The sequence below is a fragment of the Cavia porcellus genome, unplaced genomic scaffold (genome assembly GCF_034190915.1).
Source record: "Cavia porcellus strain 051 isolate PalLab524CR breed Dunkin Hartley unplaced genomic scaffold, mCavPor4.1 scaffold_2, whole genome shotgun sequence".
NCBI lineage: Eukaryota > Metazoa > Chordata > Mammalia > Rodentia > Caviidae > Cavia > Cavia porcellus.
This window is the reverse complement of record NW_026947485.1, coordinates 26588822-26605252: the sequence shown is the minus strand read 5'-3', so window position 1 is coordinate 26605252 and position 16431 is coordinate 26588822. Positions and strand designations below refer to the sequence as shown.

The window sequence follows — 16431 nt, the reverse complement described above, 5'->3', positions numbered from 1 at the left end:
CTATAAAGGAAAACCCATCAGAATTTTGACAGACATTTTGATACAAACCATGAGGTCAAGAAGAAGTTGGAGTGAAGTATTTCAAGTCGAAAACAAGTTCCAATCCAGATTGATGTACCCTGGAAAATTATCTTTCAAAATTAATGTAGAAACAAGATACTTCCATGACAAAGAAGGAATTTGTGAAGGAATCTGTGACCACCAAATCAACCCTACAAAGAGTACTAAAGCACATTCTAGAGAGAGAGAAAAATGACTACAATTCAAGAAGGGGCAGAAGGGGATCACTGTACAGGGCAGACAATTGAATGGAGGGGAAAAGTAGGCAGTAGGCAGGAAAAGCTGTTTCTCTAACAGCTTTTAATGTTCTGTTGTTGTGTTGAATTTCTGGGATCTTGATTATTATATGTCTGGGTGTAGATTTATTTTGATTATTGCTAGCTGGAGTTCTATATGCCTTACTTATCTGTACTCCATATCCCTTCCTCATGCTTGGGAAGTTTTCTGCTGTTACTTTTGTAAACAGATAAGCCAGTGCATACTCACCATAATCACTAATATAGATGGCCTCAATTCACCAATAAAAAGAAATACAGGCAGAGTGGATCAAGAGACAGGACCCATTAACATGCTGTATACAAGAAACACATTTAACTCAAAAGAAACTCCTTTGAAAGCTTTCATAGACTGAAAATCAAAGGAGAGAAAACAATGCTTTATGTGACAGGGAACCAAAACAAAGGTAGGGGTAGCTTTCCCTCAATTTCAGAATGGATAAGAAAGATACAGCATTTTTATACAAGGAAAAGCTACTCAGCTATAAAGAAAGATAACCTCAAGGCTCTTGTAAGTAAATGACTGCAACTTGAGTTCATGCTCATGGATGAAATGGCTCAGAGTCACATGGGTGAACATCATGTTGTCTCCCTAATATAAAAAACTAAAGGAGTTAGTGGGATCCAAAACGCACAATAGATACTGTGAAAGTGAAAGTGGAGAAAATGTCTAAAAAGGGAAGGCAGAGGCCATTATTAATCCGTTGCTGTGTATTTTGAAACCCTATATTGTTTTCATTGTTCTGTTTAGTTTGGTTTTATTCTGCTTTGTTTTGTTTGATTTTATTATATTTAATGGCATGGACAGCTATTTCAAAGACAGCAAAATATATTATGATAGCCATTAGTGATTTCCTATTATCTTGTTTTGAAACCCTATATTGCTTTCATTGTTTTGTTTTGATTGGTTTTATTCTTTCTGTTTTGTTGGATTTGATTATATCTGATGGTATGGACAGTTACTGCAAAGATAAAAGAGGCATTATGGTAGTCATTATTGATTTCCTTTTATCTTGTTTTGAAGTCCTATATCACATTATTTTGTTTTGATTGACTCTATTCTATTTTATTTCACTTGGTTTTATTCTCTTCAAAAAAAGAAACATTTCAGTTTATTGATTCTTTGTATATTTTTGAGTCTCTATTGCATTATTTTCTGCTCATACTTTATAATTTCCTCCTTCATATGGTGGGCTTGATTAGTTCTTCTTTTTCTAGAAGTTTGAGGTTCAACATTAGGTTGTTTATTTGACCTCACTGTTTTCCTGATGTGAGAGTTCATCACTATAATTTTCTTGTAGAAATGCTTTCATTGTGTACCACAAGTTTCAATATGTTGTACCAGCATTATCATTTAATTATAGATACTGTTTAATTTTGTCTTATTTTTTAATTTTATTTAAGGAGAAAAAAGAAAAAAAACAGAAAAAGGGTACAAGTTATACAGAATTTCAGAAAAAATAAACAGTAGGAAATCACTAGTTAAATGCATATTGTCATCTTAGAAATAGTTGTTGAAGTTACAAAATTAAAGCATATAGAAGGGACTTTCAAACAGTGAGACTGCAAACAATCCAACAATAATCCAACAAAACTCAGTAATATGGTTATCTATCATATACACTTAAATATATATGCAGTTATATCTTTTAGAGAACTTTCTTTTCCTTTTTTTGTACAATGACAATTACACATTTTGGGTTTTATTACTCCCACAGTTCTTATTACTTTTTTTTTGAATAAAGTAAAACCAAATGTGACATACCAGGACAGAGTCAGTCTAATCAAAAGGATAGACATAATACATAATGTAAAAACAAAATACAAGGTGATCAACAATGGTTACCATAATGCCTCTTATCTTAAAAAGAATTGCCTATATCATCAGTTATAATAAAATTGAACAAAACAGTAAAGAATAAGACCAATAAAACCAAAATATTGGAGACATTAGAGGACTTCAAAAGAAGATAACAGTCAACCAGAATAGGTATCACAATGGATCTTATTGTCTTCATAGTTGTTGCCTAGACTTTCAAACTTGGTACTATCTAGCATAACAGAATAGAGGAAAATCAGTCAAAACAAGATGGTGAGAGCGATACAGAATTTCAAATCAAGTTAACAGGAAATCAAAGTGGGTTACTATAATATATCCTACTATTTTTTATTTATTTTTCCCTTAATTAAAAGGATAAAAATGAAAAAGTAGATAATAAAAAGGAGATTGAGATAAAAAAAAAAAGAGGGCACAACAACAAAGCAGTACAGGTCAAAACATAGCCATTTAAGCAAAATAGTGTTTCACCACAAGATAATCTCGACATAATAGTAGTTACCATAGTGTCTCTTCCATTAAAATCTTTGGGTATAACTTCGTATGCTGTAGCATCAAACATATCAAGACAATGTAAAACCATTCAAGAGAATGACAGTATTACAGGGTATTTAGAATCAACTAACAGAAAATTAACAATGGTTTCTGTATAATCTCCTTGTCTATAAAAGTTTTTGTTTATATTATCACATATAATAAAATCCAACAAGATACAACGCATTAAAACCGATGGAGGCAGAAGAACAAAAGCTTGATGGGACTTCAAAACAAGATGATATTAAATTAGCACTACCTATTATGATGTCTTGTTTTCTCCAAAATGGCTGTTCCTACCATCCAACTTTCTCTGCCTCATTTCTGTTGAGCTTTTTTTCTGTCACTAGTTGTCAGTTTGTCCTCTTCATTTCGCTTTCTACTCCATTCATTGTGGCCGCTCTGCCACTGTTTCTGGAATCTTGGTATTTTTCATTTTTAGAATATCCTGCAGTAATCTCTGTAGAGTTGAATTGGTGGTTGCAAATTCCCCTAGTTCCTCTTTATCCTGGAAGCACCTTGTTTTTCCATCAATTTCTAGGGACAGTTGTGCAGGATATATCAGTCTTGGTTGGAGGTTATTATCTTTCAAAGCTTGAATTATTTCCCCCCATGTTCTTCGTGATTTGATGGTTTGTGCCGAGAAGTCTGCTGTAATTCTGATGGGGGTTCCCTTGTAAGTGATCTGTTTCTTGTCTCTGATGGCTTTTAATATGCTGTTCTTATATTGGATTTCTGGAATTTTGATTATTATATGCCTGGGTGTAGTTCTGTTTGGGTTGTAGGTGGCTGGGGTCCTGTATGCCTCATACATCTGAGTATCTTTACCTTTTGCTAAATTAGGGAAATTCTCCTGGATTATTTCTGTGAATAGCTTTTATAGTTCATTTGTTTGAGTCCTTACTTCTTCTTTTATGTTCTTAATTCTTAAATTCTAGATCCTCTTGTCATCTTCTAGTCATTGTATTATTGCTGTTTGTCTTCTTGTTATTTTTAAGAAGTTTTTCATTTCATGCTCCCACCTTACAAATCTGTCCTCCAGTTCTGATAATCTATCCTTAGTTTCTTTCAAGCTGTTATGCCAGCTTTCAATAGAGTTTTTAGTTTCCTGGTAATCTCTGTGAACCTGCTTCACGTACTCTATGTTTTCTCTATTTTCTCCATCAAACAATTCTCCCCTTTTTTTCTATTTTTCCATTCCATCATCTGTTTTTTCTTGGGCGGTGCTTAGCATTTCTCTAACTATTCTACTTATTTCTTGCTTTATTTCATTAAATACTTCATTTTTGAACTCGTCTATGAGGCTCCAGAGATACCGTTTTATATCTATAGGTGCCATGTCTGATATTGCATGTTTTCTGTCTTCATTCTCTTTTGCTTTTACCTTTCCTGGATCAGTGTTCTCAGGATTGCAGACTGAGGAGCCTTTCTTGTTGTTCCCTTTTCCCATACTTTTTGTTCCTTCCATACAAGCGTATATAGGAGGCTCAGTTTTTTTTTTCTCTTTGTCTGTGGAAGTTTGTCTGAATCTGCCAGCTAAGCATTCCCACCCACTGCAGTGTACTAGGGAGACACAGACCTGGGCAGCCTCTGCTGGGCCCATCCCTCCAGATCAACCTAGTGAAGGCTTCACTGCTAGAGTGCACCACCAGGTGCAGGGACCTGGTTTGGGCTAGCCTACAGGATCTTAGTCCGCGGCGTCACCAGGCCAAGCGCTCCCCACCACTCCCACTTGAGAGGGGAATATGCGACTAAAGTCACTGCAGGGATGTGTTCCGGCTAGTCTGCCTGTTCCCAGAATGTCCTCTGTTGGAGCCTCCTAGTTTATGAAAGGGTCCCCATTTCACTCACTGCAGGTCGAGCCAGTCCCGCTCTCAATGCTGTTTGGGCCGATTCCCGCTCTCAGAGCTTTGGCGCACCTCTCTCCCTGCCATGCAGATTGGGACGCAGTATCGGCAGCAGGACATTCAAATCATGACTTTCAATGGCATGGGATCCAGCTTCCACACTGAGATTTTATCTGTTCCTGTTATAGCATCAGGATTGCATTTCCAGTTGGTTTCTCTCAGTTTACTTTGTTCCTGGGTAAGCAAGTTACATCTCCCCTCACGTGGGACTCCTCACAGGGCACCGCTCCTGGATTCTAAGCTGGTAATCTCAGAGAGCCTCCGTGGCTGCTGTTATTTGTCCGCCATGTTCTCCTGGAAGTCTAATTTTGTCTTTAATTTCCTCTGTGACCTGGTGTTTGTTCAGAAGTATGTTGTTTAATTTCCATGTATTTGTGTAGTTTTTATTATTTCTTTTGCCATTGATTTCCAGTCTTATTGTGCTACAATCAGATAATAAAGGATGATTTCAATTCCTCTACATTTACTTAAAAATGTTTTGTGGGCTAATTTGTGGTCTATTTTGGAGAACATCCAATGTGCATCTGAGAAGGATGTATATTCTGATGTTTTGGAGTGGAACATTCTGAAAACATCTATCAAGTCCATGTGTTTACAGGCTGGGTTCAATTCTGATATTTCTTTGTTTGTTTTTTGTCTAGTTGTTCTATCTATTAGTGAGAGGGGTATTAAGGTCCTTCACTACAATTGTGTTAGTGCATATATGGCTTTTTGTGTCTGTTAATATTTGTTTTATGTAGTTGAAGGCACTAGTGTTTGGTGCATATATATTTATAATTGTTGTCTCTTCTTCTTGGAGTTTTCCCTTAACAAGTATGTGTTGACCTTCTTTGTATCTTATGATCAACTTTGGCTTAAAGTTTACATCATATGCAAATAGAATAGCTACTCCTTATTTTTTCTGGGTTCTTGTGGCATCGGAATTGTTTTCCATTCTTTGACTTTTAGGCTATGAATTTCTTTTTGAGTTAAATATGTTTCTTGAGCACAACATACTAAATCTTGCTCTTTGATCCATTCAGCCAGTCTGTTTCTTTTGATTGGTAAGTTGAGACCATTTACATTGATGGTTATAACTGATATGTATTAGCTTGTCTTTTTCATGTTATTGTTCTGTTGTTGGTTCCCTGTCCTGTTGTTGGTTCCTCTGTTTAACTGCTTGCCCTGGTTGGTGGCTTCTTTGTATTGCTGTTCACGTATTTGAACACCTCTTTCTCATACATCCTTCATAGCATTCTGTAGAGCTGGTTTGTGGTCATAAATTTCTTCTGTTGTTCTTTGTCATGGGTGTATCTTATTTGTCCACTGATTTTTCAAAGATAAGTTTTGTGGGGTACATGTCTTCATTACTTTTCTCTTGCTGTTGAGACAAAATACCTGACACTCAAAATGAAGGAAGGAAAGTTTTATTTATCTTATAGTTTTTGGAGGTTTCAATCCATATTCAGCTGGCTCCGGGGCAGGGTGGAATGGCTGAGGGGCAGCCATTCATGGTGGCAGCAAGCAACAAGAGAGAAAGGGGAAAAGAGGGAAATCATGTTTTCTTCCCTCCCTTATATTGTATGCCAGTTCCCCACCCTGTGTTGGTGCAGCACTCACATCACCAATCCCAGTGCTAGACAACAATACAATCACAAACGCTAGACTTGGTTGCCTCCATGACTGAATGAGGCCGTGGGGGGGGGGGACATTTAAACAAACCACAATATCACATCAATCTGGAATTTAAACAATACCTACAAGAAAATGAAAATACAGATACAAATTAACCAGAATTTGTGGGATGCAATAAAAGCCGTCCTCAGAGGAAAATTTATTGCACTGAGTTCCCACATCGGGAAAACAGAACAAATACAAATAAATAACCTGATGCTACACCTCAAACAGCTAGAAAAACAAGAACAAGTCAAGCCCAAAGCCAAAAGAAGGGAGGAAATTATAAAAATCAGAGCAGAAATTAATACAATAGAGACTAAGAAAACAATCCAAAGAATCAACAAATTAAAGAGTTGGTTATTTGAAAGAATAAATAAAATCAATAAGCCCCTAGACAACCTTATTTTAAAAAGGGAAGAAAAAGCTCAAATTCATGCAATAAGAAATGAAAAAGGTGAAATCACTACAGACTCTAGAAATACATAAGATCATCAACACCTATTTCAAAAACCTCTACTCTTAAAGGTTTGATAACACAGAAGAAATAGATAGAGTCCTAGAAACATATGAAGTACCAATGCTAGATCAAGAGGATGTAAAACTGCTGAATAACCCAATCTCTATTAGTGAAATTAAAAACGTAATTAAGTCCTTACCTACAAAGAAGAGCCCAGGACCAGATGGATTCACTGCAGAATTCTACAAGAAATACAAAGAAGACCTAATGCCAAGACTCCTCAAATTATTCAATGAAATTGAAAAGGAAGAAATCCTTCCTAAGTCATTCCTGGAAGCAAATATTACTCTAGTACCAAAACCTGAGAAAGACCCAACAACTATAGACCAATCTCCATAATGAACACAGATGCAAAAATCCTCAATAAAATTTTGGCAAATAGAATGCAGCAAATCATCAAGAAGATTATACACCATGACCAAGTGGAATTCATCCCAGGCATGCAGGGATGGCTCAACATACATAAATCAATAAATGTAATCCACCATATCAATAAAGCCAAAAATAAGAATCACATGATCATTTCTATAGATGCAGAAAAAGCTTTTGATAAGGTCCAACATTCATTCATGATAAGAACTTTATAGAAAGTTGGAATAGATGGTCTTTACCTCAGTATAATAAAGGCCATCTATGACAAACCAACAGCCAGTATCATACTAAATGGCCAAAAATTGAAGGCCTTTACTTTAAAATCAGGCACAAGGCAAGGATATCCTTTATCACCACTCCTATTTAATATAGTACTGGAAATACTAGCCAGAGCACTTAGACAAGAGAGAGAAATAAAAAAGGTAAAGATAGGAAAAGAAGAAGTTAAATTATCATTCTTTGCAGATGACATGATACTCTACATAGAAGACCCCCTAAACTCCATTGAAAGACTCTTAGACATAATAAATAAATTCAGTAATGTAGCTGGATACAAAATCAGTACTCAGAAATCACTAGCATTCCTATACACTAACAACAAAACCACAGGGAGAGAAATAAGAGAAGCCACACCCTTCACACTAGCAACCCAAAAAATGAAATATTTAGGAATTACTCTTATGAAAGAAGTGAAAGACCTATACAGGGAAAATTATAATACACTGAAAAAAGAAATTGAAGATGATCTCAGAAAATGGAAAGACATCCCTTGCTCATGGATAGGAAGAATAAACGTTGTGAAAATGGCCATTCTCCCAAAACTCTGATACAGATTCAATGCAATCCCAATAAAAAATACCATCAACATACTTCACAGATCTAGAGAAATCACTCCTAAAATTCATCTGGAGTGAGAAGAGACCTAGAATAGCAAAGACAGTTCTAAGCAACAAAGCCAAGGCAGGAGGCATCACAATCCCTGACTTGAAGTTATACTACAAAGCAACAGTAGTAAAATCAGCATGGTACTGGAATCAAAACAGAGCTGAAGATCAATGGAATAAATTAGAAGATACAACCACAACTACAAACACACCCAACCACCTTATCTTTGATAAAGGAGCCAAACAGGTTCACTGGAAGAACAACAGTCTCTTTAATAAATGGTGTTGGAAAAACTGGCTTTCCATTTGCCAAAAACTAAAACTAGACCCATGCCTATCACCATGTACTAAATTAAAATCTAAACGGATCAAAGATCTGAATATTAAAACAGAAACACTAAATCTATTGGAAGACAAATTGGGTAGAAACCTTGAAGAAATAGGAGTAGGTAAGAGAATTCATGAACAGGAATCAAACTGCATGGGAAATACTTCCCAGAATCAGTAACTGGGACCACCTCTTATTAAAAAATTTCTGCATGTCAAAAAAAAATCTCCAGCATAGTGAAATGAAAATCCACAAACTGGGAAAAGATCTTAGTGTACTCCCCCTCAGACAAGGGACTTTTGTCTAAAATATATAAAGAATTTTAAAAAACTCAGATCCCCAAAATTCAAAGATTCAATCCAAAAATGGTCATCTGAGATGAATACACACTTCTCAGATGAAGAAATACAAATGGCAAATAAATACATGAAAAAATGTTCATCATCATTACTCATTAGAGAAATGCAAATTAAAACCACACTGAGATTCTATCTCACTCCTAAAAGAATGGCCAGGATCAAGAAAACCAACAACAACAAATGTTGGAGAGGCTGTGGGGGGAAAGGAACTCTCCTGCATTGTTGGTGGGAGTGTAGACTGGTACATTTGTGGAGGTCAGTCTGGAGATTTCTCAAAAAGCTGGGATTGGAAGTCCCATTTGTTCCAGCTATTCCACTTCTAGGCATATTCCCAGAAGAACTGAAAGCATCATACCACAGTGATTTATGCGCACCTATGTTTATAGCAGCACAATTTGTAATCGCCAGATCTTGGAAACAACCCAGGTGCCCATCAACTGAGGAAAGGATAAAAAAGTTGTGGTATTTTTATACAATGGAGTACTACTCAGCTATAAAGGAGGATCACATTGAGATATTTATAAATAAATGAGCGCAGCTTGAGACCATACTCATAAGTGAAATAAATCAAACTCACATGTGTGAATACCGAATAGTTTCCCTAGTGTAAGAAAGGATTCAAATATATAAAAGTATGTGGTAATCATGATTCCCCATTATGTGGTCTTGAAGCCTTATAAAGCTTTCACTCATTAATTGGAATGGCTTTATTCTGGGCTGCTTGATATTATTGTCTGTGATGAAATGAACAGCTATTTTGAAGAAAACAAGACATCATAATAGCTAGTGCTGATTTAATATCATCTTATTTTGAAGTCCTACCAAACTGTTGCTCTTCTGTCTCCATTGGTTTTATCATGTTGTATCTTACTGGATTTTATTATATGTGATAGTATAAACAAAAATTTATATAGGAAAACATATAATATAGAAACCATTGTTCATTTTCTGTTAGCTGGTTCTAAATACCCTGTAATACTTTCATCCACTTGAATTGTTTCACACTATCTTGATGTGTCTGATGCTATAGTATATGAAGTTATATTCAAATACTTCAAGGAAAAAGACACTATAGTAACTACTATCAAGTCGGGTTATTTGGTGGTGAAGCACTAGGTAGCTGCAATTGTCATGCTTTGACCTGTATTGTTATGTTACTATGTGCTCTTTTATCTCAATCTCTCCCTTATTCATTAAAAAATTATTTTTTTATTTTTTAATTATTTTTTAATTAAGGGGAAAAAATTAAAAAATTAGCAGGCTACGTTATAGCAACTTTTTTGATTTCCTGTTAACTTGAAGTCCTGTATTACTCCCACTATCTTGTTTTGACTGATTAGACTCTGTACCACTCTGTTTGATAGTATCAAGTTTGAAGGTATAGGCAACTACTTTGAAGGCAATAAGATTCACTATGATGCCCATTCTGGTTTGACTATTATCTTCTTTTGAAATCCTGTAACGTTTACAATGTTTAGGTTTTATTGGTCTTGTTCTCTACTGTTTTGTTCAACTTAATTATACCTAATGATATAAAAAATTCTTTTTAAGGAAGCAAATGGCATTATGGTAACCATTGTTGATAACCTTGTACTCTGTTTTTACATCATGTACTATGTCTATCCTTGGTTTTGACTGACAGCTTTGTTTTGTCATATTTGGTTTTATTTTCTTCCAAAAAAATAATAAGAAGTATGGGAGTTATAAAACCCAAAATGTGTAAATTTTGTTGTAAAAAAAAGAGAGGAAAAAAAGTACTCTAAAGGATACAACTGCAAGTGTGTTTAGGTGTGTTAGGATAGATGACCACATTATAGAGTTTTTGTTGGATCATTGAACACAACTGTTTGCAGTCTCACTGTTTGAATGTCCACTTTGTATGCTTTGATCCTGTGACTTGAGCAACTATTTCTAAGATGACAATGTGTAATCTATTAACTGGTGATTTCTTACTTTTTTTTTTTTTTTTTTTGTAGTCCTGTATTACTTGTACCCTTACACTGTTTTGTCTTGTTTTGTTTTTTTCTTTTTTTCCTTTTAAATAAAATTTTTAAAAATTTCTTTATCCACCTTTAGAAAGTTTTTTGCCATTATGTCTGCGAAGAGGTTTTCAGTGACTTTTGTGCCGTCTCTAGCTTTCTCGCTGACTCAACTTTGTGTTGTACCGCTTTGCTTCATCTTGTAGCTTTTGGGTTGATTTTTCACGGTCTCTTGATATTTTTGAGATATCTTTCTTTTCTTTTCCTGATTGTGAGTCACATTCTTGTCTTCTAGGTCTGATATGCTATCCTTGTCTTCATTCAATTTGTTGCGTATACTTTTAATGGAGTTTTTAGTGTCCCGAATTTCTGTTTTGATGTTTCACTGATTCCATTTCATGTCTATGTTGTGATTTCTATCATTTTCCTAAACTCTTCTATTTTTTATCTGTGTCTGCTTTAATGCCTTTCATTTTCTCATTTCTTTTTGCAGTTTAGACAATATTTTTTCTATGGCCTCCCCCTTTTGTTTTTTATTTCTGCTGTCATTTCAGAGCGTTCCAGTGGTTGGCTTCTTTATGCTCTGGACTTATCCTACATTGGCTAGGCATTTGAGGTTTCATTTTGCTTCTTCTTCTTTTTATTTTCTATCTTTTACTTTATTTTATTTTCTGTGTTGATGCTTGTAGATTTCTTATGTGAGGCAGCTTTATCCCTGGTGTCAAAGCTTTCCTAGGAAACATCCATTCCTCAGGATGTCTTCTAGATATAGGTGGTTCTTGGTCTTTATGTATATCCCAAGAATCTTTCTTCCCAATATATTAAGAATGTGGAGTTGCCATCTATTTGACTCAAGGCCCATTCCTTTGGTACTGTACTATGGTGTATCACAATGTTGTCATACAGGGGAGAAAAACTGACTATGACAAGTATGACATTCTGGTTAAAATAATATAGTTAGCAATTACAATGGACTCAAGCATGCCTGGCTGGCAAACTGTGGCAACTGTTAGTTAGCCTGGTATCATTAATCACAGGATCAAGTTCTATATTTATATAATATAACCCAGTTTATACCAGGAACTTATAGGCAACATTTTCCCACTTAGTAGAGTGATTTTATATTGTTGTTGGGAGAGTGGTTTGAGAAGGGTACGGATAGGACAGAGATATGGATGAGATTAAATAAAGCAGAAGCAAGGTGGAGGACATAGAATGATCATCCAAGTTTGGGTAATTGTAGGATACCAGAGGAAGGAATTGGAAGACAAAGCCAAGGAGTATTGAAGCAAACCAGAAAGAGAAGATACAATGCTTACTCACATGAAAGTATCATAAAATCAAGTGAGATAGTTGATGAAAGAGAGGACAAGGATGAGTAGACTAATACAAAGAGAACCTTTAGAGATATTAAGAAGGAAAAGAAGGTATAAAAGAAAATGAAAAATAAAAAAGAAGAAACAAAAATAACCATACACATGGCAAACAAACAAATACATAGAAGAAAAACAAAACAAGGCAAAACAGAACAAAGGTAAAAAGAGAAAAGTAAAAGGAAAAAACAAAAAAAAAAACAGTTTTTTAAAAATAAAAAAACTCATACACTAACCCAGCCAACTACCAAGAAAAAAGCCCGTCAGAGAAAAGTAAAAGTAGTGAGATTCCTCTAGTGTCTACAGTTCTGTGATGAGTCCAAGTCTGATCCCAGAATATGTACTCTAACCAAGATTGTGGGTGGATTTGTGCAATGCTTGGGTCTGATCTTTGTCTCTCAATTTGGAGGATAGGGTTAGTTTTCTGTGGGTTAGAGTTCTCTCTAGTCATTTAAAAAAGAAAACAGTTAATGTAAATTTTTTTAAAAGAAAAAAAAGAAAAGGGGCAGCCCTGCCCACCTGCTTCTACCCATGTGTCTTTGTTCCCAAACACAATGTTGGTTCACCTAACTTGCTACCTGCTGGCTTGTATTGTTACTGTTGCATCACACTTTTCCATGCCACTAGTCCCACTTGTCCATCCTGCGTACTTTAGCTGGGCTCCTACTTCATCGCTGGCATTCCCACCTTTCTGCATCTCCGGTCCCTCAGTCTCATCAATGGGGGGGCCAGAGCTGGTCTTGGACTCTCTTCCGGCCAGTCCTGGCAGCTCCAGTTCAGTGGTGGGACTGAGAGCTGGTCTCTGTCTCTTTCTGCCAGCTGCCACAGCTCTGAGTGAATGAAGAAAGCAGGAGCCAGTCTCAGACTCTCTTCCCACCAGTTGCTGCAGGTTGCAGGTCAATTCATTCCTTCTTATTTTGCTTAAATTGCTATATTCCAGTGTCTGGACACCAAATCTCAGAGAGGCTCTTTCTCTGTTGCTGACCACTCCACTCTTTTCCTCAATTATCTGTTTTCTGTTGATAATGACATCATTGTTGCTCTTAATTGGCTGTTGTTATATGCCACTATTAGATTTGTCTTTATATCATCATTATGGCAATTCATTTTCTCCTCCCTGAATGGTACTAGGGATCAAGTCCCTGTAGGAGGGCTAGACCTGTGAAGACCTTCAGATACTATGCTGAATAGTTTGTAAATGATATAAACGCCAAAACATAACCAAATCCAAGAACACATACTAGGGAGACAAAACTAAGGAAAACTTTACAGTAGTGACATTTTCTTTACCTTAACTGTTTTTCAACCCACAGGGCAACAAAAATAGAAAAATGAGAAAATACCCTAAAACCCTTAACTCCCCAAAAACAGATCTTGAAGTAGATGAAGTAATAAAGAAAGAACTCAAAATTCAAGTAGTCAAAATGTTTGAAGAAATAAATACTAAGCAAATGCATAAAATATTTAATGAGTTCAAATATTTAATGAGCTCATTTAATTAAACAGATAAAAGATTTTACCAATACAATGTTAATGAGCTTAAAGAATAAACAATAAACTAATTAAGATATAAATGATCACTTTGGAAGAAAATTAGAAAATACAAGAAGAAAGGTTTCAGAGATACAAGATATGAAAAATTCAGTGGGTAGCAGACTTGGCCAATGTGAGGACACAATATTAGAAACAGAAGATGAGATGGATGTAAAAGGTTATAAACTCAATGATACTGTTAAAATGATGAGACACCATGCAGCAGGTACTACATGAAAAACCAATTACAGGAATATGAGGTCATGAGTTTAATCTCTGACACCAAAAAAATATATCATAGGAGTAAAGTAAAGATTAGAACACAACTCAAAAAGTATTTTTAAAAATTTATTTATTAAAAACAGTAGATAATTTTTCAAATCTAGCTAAAGAATTCAATACCCAGGTACAAGGGATACAGAGAAGCCCAAGTAGCTACAACCAGAAAAGAACCTGTCCACAGCACATCATAACCAAATTCCAGAAAATTGACAAAACAAAAGAATATAAAACCTATTAGAGAATAACAGCAGGTAACCCTGAAAGACATACACATCAGAATAAGCACAGATTTCTCAGCACAAGTCTCAAAGACCAGGAGAGAATGGAGTGAAGTTTGTTTAACCCCTAAAAGAAAATAACTGTCAACCCAGATTGTTGTAGTGTACAAAATTAACAGAGAAGTAAAGATTTTCCATGACAAAGTAATTCTAAATAAATACATGAGCTGAATCACCATTGCAGAAAGTACTAAAAAAGTAGTGCCATGAGCTACCTCTTTGGGCATGCAGTGCTGCAGGCTCTGCTCTGCGTGCTGCGCTGCCTGTTCTGTGCCTGCTCGTGCAACCCAGCTCAGGAGGGCCCACGTGGACCCAGGAAAGGTCCCTGGGGACAGCGAAGCCAGATGGGGTCCAGCAGCTTGTTGGGAGTGTGATCCAATGCTTTGACAGGCAAGGCTTCAAACTGGTCGGGATAAAGATACTGCAGGCACCTGAGAATATCCTTGCTAAGCACTAATAGGACCTACAGAGGAAGCCCTTCTACCCAGCCATTATCAGCTATATGAGTTCTGGGCCTCTGGTGGCCATGGTTTGGGAGGGATACAATGTGGTCCATGTCTCAAGAGCAATGATAGGTCACCCTGATTCTACTGAGGCTGCCCCTGGAACCATCCAGGTCATTCATCCCGGTCATTCATACAGGTCATTCAGCATTCATACCAGCAGGAACATCATCCATGCCAGTGACCCTGTGAAAGGAGCCTGGAGGGAGAGCCAGCTGTGGTTCCAGAATAGTGAGCTGGTGAACTGGGCCGACTGTGGCACCATAACAGCACCTACCCAGGCTGAGGGCTCATGCTACCCTTGGCACTCCATTGTACACCAAGGACTAACTACCTCGGTTAACAAGAACTCGAGCCTACACCCATCTGGTCTCTCTTAAACCACTTCTTGTTCACCTTCTGCTCCACTCCAGCCCACAGATGTTTGATCCCCAACTTTATGTGCCTTTCTGTGCCCTAAGCCGGCACAAGATTAGGCCAAATCCTTATCAAAGTGCCAGGCAACTTATAGGGTGTCTTCAAAGGTGACCTCCCCTGTCCCAAAGGAGAAACATTGACATTCATTCCTTAGAATGGAAAAAAAAAGAAAGAAAGAACTGAACAGAATCCTAGACAGAGACAGAAAGTCTAACAGCACCAAAAAGCCCAAAGAAAACTATACTTTTAACTGGGAAAGTAGCTTCACAAAGGAATACATAAAGGAAATAGCATGGGAAAAATAATGCAATGACAGAACTCAATCAATATCTAACAATAATAAGTCAATGCCAACAGTCTCAACTCCCCAATCAAAGACACAGACTAACAGATTGAATCAAAAAACAAAATACAACCATATAAATTGCCTACCAGAGACATACCTCATCCAAAAGAAGCTCATAAACTGAAAGCAAAAGGATAGAAAATGATACTGCATTCAAACGGAGTCTGAAAACAGCAGGTACAATTTCTATTCTTCAAAAATGTGTAACGAAAACAAAATGCAGAGGTAATGCTTTTTATTTCACCACATTTAATAATGCTTTTCATTACAATATCTTCTTTTCATTCAAAATCTGATGATAAATAGTGAAAGAAAAAAGCTAGCATAACTACTATATGTTTGCCTTTAAACTGGTGTAAGAGTTCATTAGCTTACTTCAACCTTTTACTCAAGCCAGATTGGAAATCCTGTATTGTATATTAAAATAACTTTTGTGTTAAAGCTTTTGTGTTAGTTCTATAGAGATTGTCACTAAAAAATGGCTATGGTCTGAAAAAAATAGCTTCTATTTTAAACTCCTATTAAAGGGACAATTTTTGCCTATATGAAATCTCCTTCCATAGTATTCAAGAAAACAGGGGAAATCAACATTTTAATGTTTACAAGAATGTAAGAGCAGTGAATGGATTCATACAGAAAATAGTAGACCTGCACTTCATTTGCATTCCTCTTCTAAGATAGACTTAGGGAGGACTGATAACTCCAAGATAAATTCATTCTGCTGGGAGATACCACTTGAGGATTAATGGCACTAAAAAGGTAATTATTATCTCCTTTTTTCAACAGATATGCTTTGCACCAAAAACCATACTGAAGATTTCCTAAAACAAAGATACACGCCTCTTCATGTCTTCAGCATCTATCTCAGTGTCTCACACATCATTTTAATTATAGCAATAATCTAATCGCTCATGCTTCATTTTCCTTTCTTCTATTAAAAGATTAATAACAGTTGCTCTTCACAAGGTTGTTGTAAATAACACCCGGTATC

The 16431-nt window shown here is 36.2% G+C and overlaps 1 pseudogene; it reads left to right on the top strand.

Moving 5' to 3' along the window:
- The first annotated feature begins 14380 nt into the window (after positions 1–14380).
- Positions 14381–15057, top strand: LOC100713462 (nucleoside diphosphate kinase, mitochondrial-like; annotated as a pseudogene).
- Positions 15058–16431: the final 1374 nt, after the last annotated feature.